The 13,399-nt window shown below is 43.7% G+C and overlaps 1 long non-coding RNA gene across 1 annotated transcript; it reads left to right on the forward strand.

Annotated features, from left to right (window-relative positions):
• The first annotated feature begins 550 nt into the window (after positions 1 to 550).
• Positions 551 to 7,198, forward strand: LOC132591865 (uncharacterized). Its single transcript, XR_015948805.1, has 4 exons — positions 551 to 805; positions 1,585 to 1,712; positions 2,727 to 2,994; positions 4,986 to 7,198. It is a non-coding gene; the product is annotated as an uncharacterized LOC132591865 (long non-coding RNA).
• Positions 7,199 to 13,399: the final 6,201 nt, after the last annotated feature.

Genomic DNA, 13,399 nt, shown 5'->3' on the forward strand with positions numbered 1-13,399 from the left:
AGCTAAACCTTCTTGTCTTCAACGGGGAAAAAGAGACTGTTTTTTACTTTTGATCCTATACTTTATTAACAGTCAAGAACGAGGTAAAACAAATCGAATAAGACAAATAATAAGTGTGAAGACAAGTACTAAATGGTAAAACAACGATACAATCTTGCAGGTGGAGAACATGTAACGGCACTCCCTCTGCTACCCTCACGCCCACTGAACTCCTCCTCTCTAACCCCTCAGCCACCAACTGTCAGCAACTGCCAGCAACTGTCATTCTTGCAATATTCTTTTTGGCCAGTAGGTGAAGCCGCGCTACCCAGTACAATAACAGCCCATACAAACTAAATACATTTATGAACTTTGCCCGGGCCAAAGGCACGACAATTTGTTGCAACTCCAGCACAGATTTGATTACAATTTGTAGATCTTGGCCAATTTCACTGGTGTTAAGTACCATCTGTAAAAAAATTTAGAAAATTTTCTTTTATATTGTTGGCCGCTGTGAATTTTATATCCTGCCCCCACAATTTATCCCACTGTTCAATGTGTATTGCATGGCCGAGATCTTTTGACCATCGTAACATTACTTATTTTGTGCTTTCTTCTAATAGATCCCAAACAAAGCCATTCTAAGCATCCATATTACAGGTGACCAAGATGGAGCCAGGATGCTAACACCAGCTCATCCTGTAACCGCCTTGAACTAGGAGAAGAAGCAGGGAGCAAGTAAAACCCTGGAAGGAATTGCCAACAAGCAGTTACTAAAAGAGAAGGAATGAGTAAGGAGGATGAACATGTTGTCTTTCCAGTTCAGGTACCCTATTCAAGCATTGTTGCTTTACTCCCAAAGTACAGGATCTGACATTTCACAACTGTTATATCTGATGTCCTGGACCTGGACATGCCTGAGCCTTGTCTTGCTGGAACCTGACCTGTGACTGGCTGGGCTCTGCTTCTTGGACTTGGAACTGGAGCTAGCAGGACATCATGATCTGGACATCATGATCCCTAAATTCATGATCACGCAATTCATATGCAGGACATCATGATCCCTAAATTCAGCAGAAGCTAGAGGTGACTTGGCTAGAGCCTGGTTTTCCAGCTGAGACCAATGCCTGGGAAAGAATAGCTGGTCGTCTCATAATGATATGGCAACTGCACACAGGCTGCTTTGAATTTCTTGGCAGGGAGGTGGAATATAAATGCAATGAAGTAAATGCTTCTGTGCCCATACATGCAATTGTTACCTTCGTGGGTTTTGTTATATATTTAAGATGTTCTTCTCCAAAGAGCTCGTGGCAATTCACTTATGGCTCTCTAGCCATCCAGTGGCTGGTGTAAACCCCTTAGCTTCAAGCAGTCAAATGCTGTCACGACCTTCGGATAATTCCTTGGGCTATTTATGGACTAATGATCGCAATCCAAGCAAAATGTTTTTGTTTAAACCTGAGTCTTTATTCAAAGGAAAACAATGCGCATTTTATCTACATTAGGCAAAGAAATTGCATTGCTCGTTTTCACGTTTTTCGGAAGGGCAACAACATTTCCTTTATATTCCAAGGTACACAACATTTTTGCTTTCCATCATAACAGGTTCCATTGGCTGTATAGAAGACGGGGCAAAGCAAAGTGGAACATATGTTGAAGTTTTTCCGACAAGCAACTGTATCAGATTCATTTGTCTCTGAAAGAAAGAAAAAAAGGGCAGGGGAGAAAATATGGTAAGGTTCTTTGTTTCTTGTTTTTGAGGAAGCCCCTACTTAACTATTATATAAGAGGCACTGATATAGTATTTCTTAAAGAGCACTTCACGGTATCCTTTGCAGAATCTGAAAGGCATGTCCCCATGTTAACTTCACAGCCTGGGAGTCTTTGCATCACAAGTCTTGGTCTTGTTTTTCATAGAATCATAGACCTCCAGGGTGACAGGGTCAACTAGTCCAACCCCCTGCAATCAGGGCCGGTGCTAGGGTTTTTTGTGCCCTAGGTGAGATCACCTTCTGGCGCCCCCCCCCCATTTCCCAGAGTTGTTGAGCTTTTTTAGAAAAAATAAAAGTGGGATAAAAAAATAGAAAATAGAAAAAATAGAAATAGAAATAGAAATAGAAAAAAATAGAAAATAGAAAATAGAAAAATAGAAAATAGAAAACAATAAAAAGTAGAACAAATAAAATAAAACTAAAAACTAAAATAAAAAGAGAGTTCCCTTTTCCGCTCTCTGGAAGCCGCTCAACACCTGAGAGGCACAGTGGAGGCGGCCCCAGGCAGCACCGGGGGCGGGGGGCAGCGGGCAGGCTGGCCAGCGCCCCCTCCATTTTGGCGTCCTAGGCAGCAGCCTAGTTCGCCTTAATGGGCGCGCCGGCCCTGCCTGCAATGCAGGAATCCCGTCCACAACCATCCTTTTCAGAAGGATTGGGTTCTCATTCAGATATCAAACATTGTTTCAAACAGTAATGAGAATGTTCATTTGCTAACCTAGAATCAGATAGTGTGCATGCATGGAAATCTTTCCTCTGCATCTCTGAAGCAAGTAAGTTGAAGAGTACAGAACTGAGTTTCTGAACAAAAGGACCAATGAAATGACTTGGTATAAGGCACCTTCCTCTGTTGTACTTTTATCATGTTGTGCTTGTTAATTCAGTTTTTCTCCCAGGTTACTGCTAATCTCACGTCTCAAAACTTTTTACTACCATCCCTCATTTGAAGACTCTTTCTTTCCCTGCCACCCTTTACAGGAAGGGGAGCCAGTGTGGGACCCCTCCAGATGACGCCCATCATCCCAGACCATCTGGCTGGCATTGTCTTGGCTGCCCCTGGAACTGAGATGCATCTTACCCAGAGCAGCAGGGAACACCAGCGGGAGGAGAGCGAAGAGAAGAAAAAGGGATTTCATGCTGAGTACTGCTGCGAGAGATCCTGAAGTCTTCAGAAAAGAGAAGACAGAGACACACAGTGAGGAGGAAGATTGCACCTCCATTTATAGTGGCACAGTGAAACTGGGAGGTATAGAAACCCCATGGCAATGGCAATTTAACGAAAGTTATGTTGCAATTTCCTGTTGTTGATGTTTATTATTTGCTACATCACAGAGACGTATTGCAGGGAGGTGAAGTTTGCATTCCAGTTCTGTTTGCCTACGAAACATCTACCGGTACCTTTATTATGAATCCTCATGAATAGAATATTACAGGGTGAGGCCATTCCAAAGAAGAGATGCTAATTAGCCAGATCCTTGTGACAGGTTGTATAATTGCCTCAGGGTTTCGTGGTTTTACATAAGATGCACTCCCCTGTCAGAGTCTGAACCAAACTCTGGCACAAACTCCTCTGGAAATATGCTGCCCTTTAGCTGCCATGGGGACGTGGGTGGCGCTGTGGTCTAAACCACAGAGCCTAGGGCTTGCTGATTGGTGTAGTGTGGTATAGTGGTTAAGAGCGGTAGACTCGTAATCTGGGGAACTGGGTTCGCGTCTCCGCTCCTCCACATGCAGCTGCTGGGTGACCTTGGGCTAGTCACACTTCTTTGAAGTCTCTCAGCCCCACTCACCTCACAGAGTGTTTGTTGTGGGGGAGGAAGGGAAAGGAGAATGTTAGCCGCTTTGAGACTCCTTCGGGTAGTGATAAAGCGGGATATCAAATCCAAGGTTGGCGGTTTGAATCCCCATGACGGGGTGAGCTCCCATTGCTCGGTCCCTGCTCCTCCCAACCTAGTAGTTCGAAAGCACTCCAAAAGGTGCAAGTAGATTAATAGGTGCCGTTCCGGTGGGAAGGTAAATGGCGTTTCCGTGCGCTGCTCTGGTTCCGCCAGAAGCGGCTTAGTCATGCTGACCACATGACCCGGAAAAACTGTCTTCGGACAAACGTCGATTCCCTCAGCCAATAAAGCGAGATGAGCGCCGCAACCCCAGAGTCGTCCGTGACTGGACCTAACAGTCAGGGGTCCCTTTACCTTAGCCGCCATACTTTTTACTAAAAATTTTTACAGATATTAAATATAGACCAATGGTAAAGCAGTGTCTGGCATGAAGCATTGTTAGAAAAAATGACACAAAAATTAGAAGTGGCAAGAGGGCAAAAGAAACAAGATAGCTTAGATAGGGTTTGGTAAGTTTTTATTAATTATACAAACAATGGAGCATAGGGCAGGGCAATGAAAAGGTGGACAGATGAGGCAAAGCTTAAACCGCAGGCCTGCTTTGATTGCACTGATTGTAACACTTTTGAAATGGCCTCAAATAACCTGGATGAATTTACAGACATTGTGACATCATATATTAGTTTCTGTGAAGACTTATGTGTGCCTACTAAAACCTTGCGCATATACAATAATAATAAACTCTGGTTTACATGAAAACTAAAGCAATTCCGATATGCTAAAGAGGAGGCTCATAGGAAAGGAGATAGAATTTTGTACAACCAAGCTAGGAATGCACTGACCAAGGAAATTAAAGTGGCAAAATGAACTTATGAACTGCAGAAAATGAACTGCAGACTCAATTCTCAAACAGAGACTTGGCTACCCTTTGGGAGAATTTACAAAATATTATTGGGTGAGAGATTTTACTTTCTTGGGCTCCTTGATCACAGCAGATGGTGACAGCAGTCATGAAATTAAAAGACGCCTGCTTCTTGGGAGAAAAGCAATGACCAACCTAGACAGTATCTTAAAAAGCAGAGACATCACCTTGCCAACAAAAGTCCATATAGTTAAAGCTATGGTTTTCCCAGTAGTGATGTATGGAAGTGAGAGCTTTGGACAGAACCAGTAAAAGCTTTCATGTCTCATGATCTGGGGAACTAAACTCCCAAAGGAGCAAATAGGGTTGAACCACCTGTTGTAATGTTGCTCCTTGGAAATGGACCAAGAGGGACTAGGATCAATCACAAACATAAACCAACCCTGAAAGAACCAAGTAGCCCATTTATATTCAGCTTGCTTATTTCACTTTTTCCTGGTCTTTCGTCTTAGCCCCATTTTTTATCCTTAATTTCAGGTACCCTGGGCAAGAAGAGTGAGATTCGGCCTGGACACCATAAGGATAACACCACTATCAATAAATTCCTGTTACTTGGAGTGACTTGGTTGACCTCAGAAGATGGGGAAGCCTGTTGGGGGGAGGGGGAAACTACTTAAATAATATCAGGGTTGATGCAGAGGGTCTTGCTAATGGGCAGAACTAAAAAGAATTTAATAGTATTAACAAAAAGCCTCATTATAGGGTCCCTGGCTTCTGATTCTGAACCTATCTATCACACACAAACTGCCTTTGAATTTTATGTATGATAAGCAAGAGAATGGTGGGAGGGGCCTCAGAAAAGCCTCTCCCTGAATGTCACAAATGATGATGTCACAGGGATTCTGCAGTGAAGGTTCTGTTCTGCATCCATTGGAGGCCCAGCTGAGACCGGTAGCAGAAACCGGTGGCAGCCCTTGAAAGACAGGAATACTTGGATATAAATACTGTCCTGCCAGCCCCGCTGTCCATAGACTCTCCAATTTGATGTTGGTGGGAAATAGTCTGCTATTATAGATTCTTCACACAGGCTTTAGAGGCAGGAAGGAGAGGTAAGGTTCTACGTTCCAATAGAAAAACTGCCATTGATTTAATAGGTTTGGACTGTATCACTTGGATTTTTTTTAGATTTCTTTAAATTGGCCAGACATGGGAAGAGAAGGTGACCTCTGGAATTATATTGTGAGATGTGAAGGTGGTTGTTTTTTTAAACAAACAAAAAACAAGGCCCATAGAAGACAACTACACACTTGGGTACAAGTGGCCATTCGGGGCAGAGGGGGACTCTGTCTTGTCTCCCACCCAGCAGACACAGGCGGAAGTTCTTACTTGGAAGTAAGAAAGAGAGATTTGTTCAGGCAAGTATATTGGGCCTCGACAGAAGACACAAAGATGTCCCAAGAGGTTTCCCCGCACCTCCTGCCAAGCTTTTAAAGACAAGGCATGCCTTGCTCACTTGCGAGACTCTCTTGCCTTGTGGGGAATATTGGGGTTGCAAGCAGGTGCTCCGTTGTGGTGGGTAGGTCTGCTCTCCTCTGTCAAGGAGATGCCTGGTTCTAGGCAACAAGACTGCACCCTCCTGCTCAGGCTCCTGTTCAGCTGATGACCTTTCCTGGTCAGCCCCTGCCTCCTGTGGCTGATCACAGCCCTCCCCAGCCTCCATGGAAGGGAGATTCAGCATCCCTCCCCTGCTTCAAAAGCAACTGAAGTCATAGAAAGGGGAGATCTCCTTTTCTGCAACCCAAGTTTGCCCAGTTCTGCCCTCTCCTCTTTCCTTCTCCAGCAAAGCCCGCCAACCCAAGGCTGATGCCAACTGAACAGCAGGACAGGCCACATTCACCCATGCCATTAATCTGTACTGCACAGGTTTTTTAAAAAACATGTGAAAGTATGTTTTAAAAACTGATTTAAACACCACAATAATCCCAAAATAAAATGGAATAATTCTGGAATTCCATTCGATGGGCCAATTCTGGCATGACCATTTTCAAAATCTACATACAGGAAAGATCTACAGAAGACTAGATTTCCATTCCGGTTCATAGTCCTTTTTTATTCCATTTCTAACCATTTCTTGTGTAGTCATTATATTCTTTTGCAGATTGAAAAAAATATATATTAATTTAAGCACTGACTCTATACTGAGCATGAGTGCAACCCAGCCAAAGTTATGGACTTTTAAGATGCACTGGTATCAGTAAGACTAAATATGAGCTTAAGTCAATTATCCAAATCAATGGTGGGACATCAAAAGCCTTTAAATCATCAGAAGCCAGAATAAAATGGATCCTTTTTTAAATGGAGATACATCAACCCCAGACATGTGGTTAACTCTCTCAATGAAATATATGCTATTTTGAAGTGCTTACCTATGAATAAATTGTTTACAGACTGCCCAAATATTTAAAAATACATTGTTTTACTGTGGCTGAGACACATGAGTTGCCAGCTAATGTGTTATGTTTCTCTTGTGAATATAGGAGGATAGCAAAACAAACAAACAAAAACACACACAAAAACACCTAAAACACAAACATACCTTGCAGGAGGAATGGCCCCTTATTTGGGTGGCATGAAGTGCCTGTTAATTTCATAGATTTCATAGATATGATATATTTAAGAAGCACAGTCTCATTGTATCTGTGCTACTTTCCCTCCTAGTGCAATTTGAGTTCCAGCTGTACATCAGCCAGCATGAGGATTCTTTGGTTTTTTCTGCTTATCTTTTTCCTGTTCCAACCTGCCTACCTGGACAAATCAGGTAAGTGTCAAAAGGGTGCGAACTATACACATTTGCCATTTGCTCTGGTGTTTTCCCCCAAGGAAAAACTCATTTCCCTCTTCCGTATTATGTGTGTTTTCATAACCCTTCTCTCTGGAAATGGCCTGACAGGGTCATGTGGGTAATTGTCACCAAATTAATTCATAACTATTGCAGGGAGCTCCCAAGTGACAAGCAGGTTCCTCCTGCTTCTCTTGGTGTGGCAAACAATATATTTATTTATTTATGAGGACTGGCTCCTATTCGTCCCCTGCTCTTTTTAAAATTATTATTTCAAAAGGATAAACAACCACACAACTTTCCGACGACACCTGAAGACTGGAAATTGTGCCCTGGATTGGGAAGTTTTTAATGTTTGACATTTTAGAACATGAGAAGAGCTGTGCTGGATCAGACCAAAAGCCCATCTAGCCCAGCATCCTGTTCTCAAAGTTGCCAATTAGATGCCTCAATGGGAAGTTCACAAGCAAGATATGAGCACAACACACACACACACACACACACACACAATTTCCAGCAACTGGTGTTCAGAGAAACACTGCCTCTGATATTGGAAGTAGTAGATAGACTAGTGTTGGCTATTGATAGCCTTGCCGTCCATCTGATTTGGTGGCCATCAGTACAGCTTGTGACTCAGAAGTCCCCCTGTAGCCATTGGGACTTACTCCCAGGTAAGAGCGCAAAGGACTGCAGGACTGTAAACCATATTACATAATGCAGAGCACCTAGAGTATTGTTAGCTATCTGAAGATGACGAAACAAGAGCAATGTGTCAGAAGTTAATTATAATGAGGGCTTAGCATTGCAGATGGGCCATTCAGTTATTAGAAGCAGGGAACTGGCAATGGGTATTATTATTAATTTTTTAAAAAGTAGCATTAAACTGATGGAGGGGCAGGAGTAGAGTGTGACGTTTTGGTGCTGATGATAAAAATGCATGAACTGACCCTCCACAAGTCACCTGTCTGCAAGCCCCCTATGCTGCTCGATGCCCTCGCTCTTAGGCATACCTGCCAAGTTCCTGCCGAAAAAATAAGGGATCGGCAGACCGGAAGTCGCGCTGCGGCCATTTTGGAACTGGGCAGAGCAGCATCGAAAGTCGCTTCTGAGCATGCTCCGTCCAGTTCCAAAATGGCCGCCGCGCCAGAAATTGCTTCTGCACATGTCCAGAGACTCCAGACATGTGCAGAAGAAGCCTCCCCCGGCCGGTAAGTAAACCAGGAAAAAAGAAAAAAAATCTGCTTTTCCAGCTGGGAACGGCTGGAAAAACGGGGGTTACCCGGGGAATACGGGAGACTTGGCAGCTATGCTCTTAGGACGTGCACAAAAGGCGAGAAGAAGTGGCTCAAGAGCAAACTACAGCACCACGTTTCAATCTGGCTCAAATGCATGGGATGAATGAGCATCCCCTGCTCTCTCAGTACTCCAGAGCTGGGGAAGCCCACATCTGAAGGGCCACATGTTCCCAGTCCCTGCAATAATCAGCAACATTCGAATGGGTATGTTGAATGAGCCACCTCCACGAGAAAGCCTGCCTGTGGTGATTTATTGGTGAGGATTTATCCACACATGGAGGGGTGCCAACTTGAATAAAATATGGGGGGCAGGTAAGCCCTGCCTCGCATAATCAATCACATGGCACGGTGCGCGCACACCATTTGAATGGCAATGCCGATCAGCTTTGGGGGACCCGACCCCCTCTAATATTTTAGGGGGGGCGGAGTCCCATCGGCCCCTAAGTGTTGGCTCCTATGCACACATGGATGTCATTGCGTGATGCTGGAGACAAGAAGTGGTGAATATTCATCTGTTCACCAGTTCTTTGTTCGTGTGCAACATCGTGTGAAGGTCCCTCCTGGATAGTACCAGGATATAAACAGTGTTGTTGTGCACCTAAACAGCAGAGGAAAATCAGAATCCACAATAGTAAGCTGTGCAAACATTCCAAAAGAGCCTTCTTATAGATGTCCCCAGTATTGCTGAGAGTGCGTGTAGGGAGAATCGATTGGCAAGGATATTGATCTGCTGGTGCTTCCCCTAAGATCTCAGTCTATTGTATTAGAAGATTTATAGCAGTCCAGTTTGTGCATGTGTTATTTTGGTCTTCTCCAGCTTCGTATAATGTCTTCTGCACAGGAGTCAATAGCAGCACTGATAAGACTCACAAAAGTCTCATTTTCTCTATGAAGGCACAGGGCGATGTAGGAGACTGAAGGGAGTTTGCCGGCATACTCTCTGCCATCCTGTGGAAGTCTATGTTGGCCGATGCAACAATGGAATGGGAAATTGCTGTGTTGATGATGCTGAAGATATTCGGAGACACAGACAGTAGGACGCCTGCTGCAAACGGCAGCAAAGAAAGGGAGATATGCAGCCCAAAACAAGGCTTGTGGTTCTGGGGGAAATGCTTCAGTGGTCAGGGGAGAAAGTCTAATGGTTTACATGGTCATAAATAAATGCTGTTCATTATTATGAACATATACCAATATGTATTTGTGCAGTGTGTTTTTTGTTTTTTGATTGTCTTGATGAGTTCTCCAAAATTGCCAAAAGCGGTCTTTCAAAACCCTGAAGTCTTATACAAGTCTGCTATGGCAGACCATTGCATATGGAGATTGATATTACAGAACTGAAATTTGCATTGCGGACTGCTTCTATTTATTATACACTACTTTTATTGTAGAAAAGCTAGAATTATGGGGCCAAAACCCACAGAGCTTCAACACAGCTTTATGTGCTCCTAAAACATTTGCTATTGACAACTGTGGGTTGCACGTTTGTAGTCAGAATATGCTGGTTGAGATGCTATAGAATAGGATGCATTGTCATTGCAACAATGTAAGTAACGCCCCACCCCCCACCCCCACGCTTAAATTGAGTGCACAGCATTGTTCTGCTAGACGCTGCAATAAATCTGGTTGTCTTACCTTCACCATTTTTAGGATCATGGTGCACTGCAAACTATTTTGTTTTACCTCCTCTTTCTTCAGTAGTTGGGAATTGGCTTTATAGATCAAGTTTAGAATCCTGCAAATGATGTTTGAAATTTACTGCTTTGGAACAAAGCCTTTTTTGACCAGTATGCACCAACAAAAAATTGAGGCATGCTGCCGAGAAAGCTTACACACAATCTTATTTTATATATATATATAAGTTTTTATTGTTTAAAATAAAGAACACACATATTTACAACAAACCTTACACAAACATACATACATTACACAAATAAACAACTTTAAACAAACTCTCCATATCTAATACATCCATTACACACACAATCTTAATGTCCTGGGATTCAGCTTCATTAGGAAAGAAAAAGCATTTTATATGCTTTATAACACTGTGACACCAGATGGCGCTGTGGAGCTCAATCTGTCACCAATGTGAATGTGATTTTCCACTATGGCATGTCCAAAATCCAAAATCTGGCCCACCGGTCGGTTTAATCCGGCCCCTGTGGCAGTTTATTTCCTGCGGTAAAATCCTGAAAAACCCTCAACAACTTCAATCCTAAAAAAAGCTCAACAACTTTGGTTGGCCCTCACACCCCCTCACTTCATCAAATCTGGCCCTCTTTGGAAAAAAAGTTTGGACACCACTGTGGACTATGAGGTTGACATGTTCTTCTGAAACACTTTTTTGATGTGTCTAGATCCAGCCCTGGTTGATTAATGAGTTGGGATGGTTAAGATCCCAGCATCTTCTGGTCTTTACCTGGCTTCACTATTATAAAAAGCCTGGTTTCTTTTCAGGACCGAGATGTAGTCCAACCATTGAGTGTATCATTACATAATATGCTGGTATAGGATTTAAAACAAACTTGGAGTTAAAATCCACCCAGGCCTGTCACTTTCCCCCTTCTCAGCTTTTTGATGACATCACAGATCTCCTGTTCTGAGATGGGTTCTTCCATGAATTCTCTGTGCTGTTGACTCAAGGGTTTAAGTTTTACTCTGTTTAACCAGGGCTGGATCTATACACATCAAAAAAGTGTTTCAGGAAAATGTGTTGTGAAAATCACATTGGTGAAAGACAGGACTCCACCGCGCCATCTGTTGCCACGCATATAAAACACTTTTTCTTTACTAAAGTAGCCGAGTATCATTCTCAGTTGAAGGGTAGTCAGTATTATAGAAGTCACTATCAAAGCATGTAAATATTTTGTTTGTAGAAGCTGAGTTAGAAGTTAGAACTCTGCATATGTGGTTGTGTTCTTTCCCTTTATGTGTAGCGCTCACACCAAGAATCTAGAACTCTTATTACCAAATTTGGGCCATGGCAACAGAGATGTAATCAGTGTTCAAAGCTTGTAATTCGCAATGTGCTCTCCATGAATTTGTGCTATCTTTCCAAGGAAATAATTAATTTGAACAAAGCTAACTTGCATGAATTTTCTGGCTCTTTAGATATAATGCCTCTTTAATATTATGTCCTCTAAGGGCAGCTTTGAAAGAACCCCAAATCATCACTCCTGGTTGTCATTGGTCAGAAAGTAGCTATTAATTTCCCGTAGACGTCTGACCTTAATTCTCCTTTTGTAAAATTAAACCCAACACTGTGGGAAGTGTCTGCCCCAGAGAATGGCCTCTCCTGGCCCACCACCCACCCTGAGCCTCTGAGGGTGGACGAACCACCAATCTTGGCACCCAAGAGGGTCTGAAGGGAAGGAGTCAGCCTCTCAAAGGCTCGGGGCCTGAGTCATTTAGGGTTTTAAACAAGAATGTGAGCACTTTGAGCACAGGTGGCGCTGTGGTTAAACCACTGAGCCTAGGGCTTGCTGATCAGAAGGTCGGCGGTTCGAATCCCTGTGATGGGGTGAGCTCCCATTGCTCGGTCCCAGCTCCTGCCAACCTAGCAGTTCGAAAGCACGTCAAAATGCAAGTAGATAAATAGGAACCGCTACAGCGGGAAGGTAAACGGCATTTCCATGTGCTGCTCTGGTTTGCCAGAAGCAGCTTTGTCATGCTGGCCACATGACCTGGAAGCTATACGCCGGCTCCCTCGGCCAATAATGCGAGATGAGCGCGCAACCCCAGAGACGGTCACGACTGCACCTAATGGTCAGGGGTCCCTTTACCTTTACTCCTGATAAATGTCACCAACAAGGGTGACCAAGGTCGTTTCAGTGCCGTGACTGGGCCTGAAGCCAGACTAGAATGGATCCAAATAAACTTGCTTCAATACTAGGTTAAGATAACAAAAACTGGATTAAAGTATATATGAGATCAAGCCTTCTCATCGGTGATCACAAGACTGCTTAGAGATGCTTAAAATGCTAAGCGGTTTAAAAATTCTTTAAGATGAATAAAAGAAATAGCTCCTTCTGTCTCCTCTTTCGGATTGTACTTTTCCTGCACTTGGATGATAGTCAGGCAGAAGGTCAGGCTTTAAAAATCCCACTGTCTGGCTGGGTTGTGTTCCATTTCATTCACTCGATTCATCTGGTAGCCACTGGAGGGACCAGCAATACAAAGGCTGGCGCAGGATCATCACCAACCAGGCTTTTCCATATGAAAGAAGTAGGAAAGGGCAAGTTTCCAGCCTTGCTTAAACAGTTGCTACCACAGTAGAAGTATATGAAATGAAGGGGGAGGTAAAGATGCATTAATCAATTCTGGGGATCTGCCCATTTCACACTTTCTGCCATTTCACACTTTTCTTGCACTTTCCAGAAACAGCTGAAGACATTCTTGTTCCGGCAGGCTTTCTAAGCAGGATAACTGGGTGGGAGTTCACCCTGAGTGTCTATTTTGTATAGTTTTAGTTGGTGCTGTGGTTCAACCACTGAGCCTAGGGCTTGCTGATCAGAAGGTCGGCGGTTCGAATCCCAGCTCCTGCCAACCGAGCAGTTCGAAAGCACGTCAGAATGCAAGTAGATAAATAGGAACCACTACAGCGGGAAGGTAAATGGCGTTTCCATGTGCTGCTCTGGTTTGCCAGAAGCGGCTTTGTCATGCTGGCCACATGACCTGGAAGCTGTACGCCGGCTCCCTCGGCCAATAATGCGAGATGAGCGCGCAACCCCAGAGTCGGTCACGACTGGACCTAATGGTCAGGGGCCCCTTTACCTTTACCTTTTAGTTTCAAATGTAACAACTGGTTTTGATTGTAG

The sequence above is a fragment of the Zootoca vivipara genome, chromosome 3 (genome assembly GCF_965207765.1).
Source record: "Zootoca vivipara chromosome 3, rZooViv2.hap1.1, whole genome shotgun sequence".
Taxonomy (NCBI): domain Eukaryota; kingdom Metazoa; phylum Chordata; class Lepidosauria; order Squamata; family Lacertidae; genus Zootoca; species Zootoca vivipara.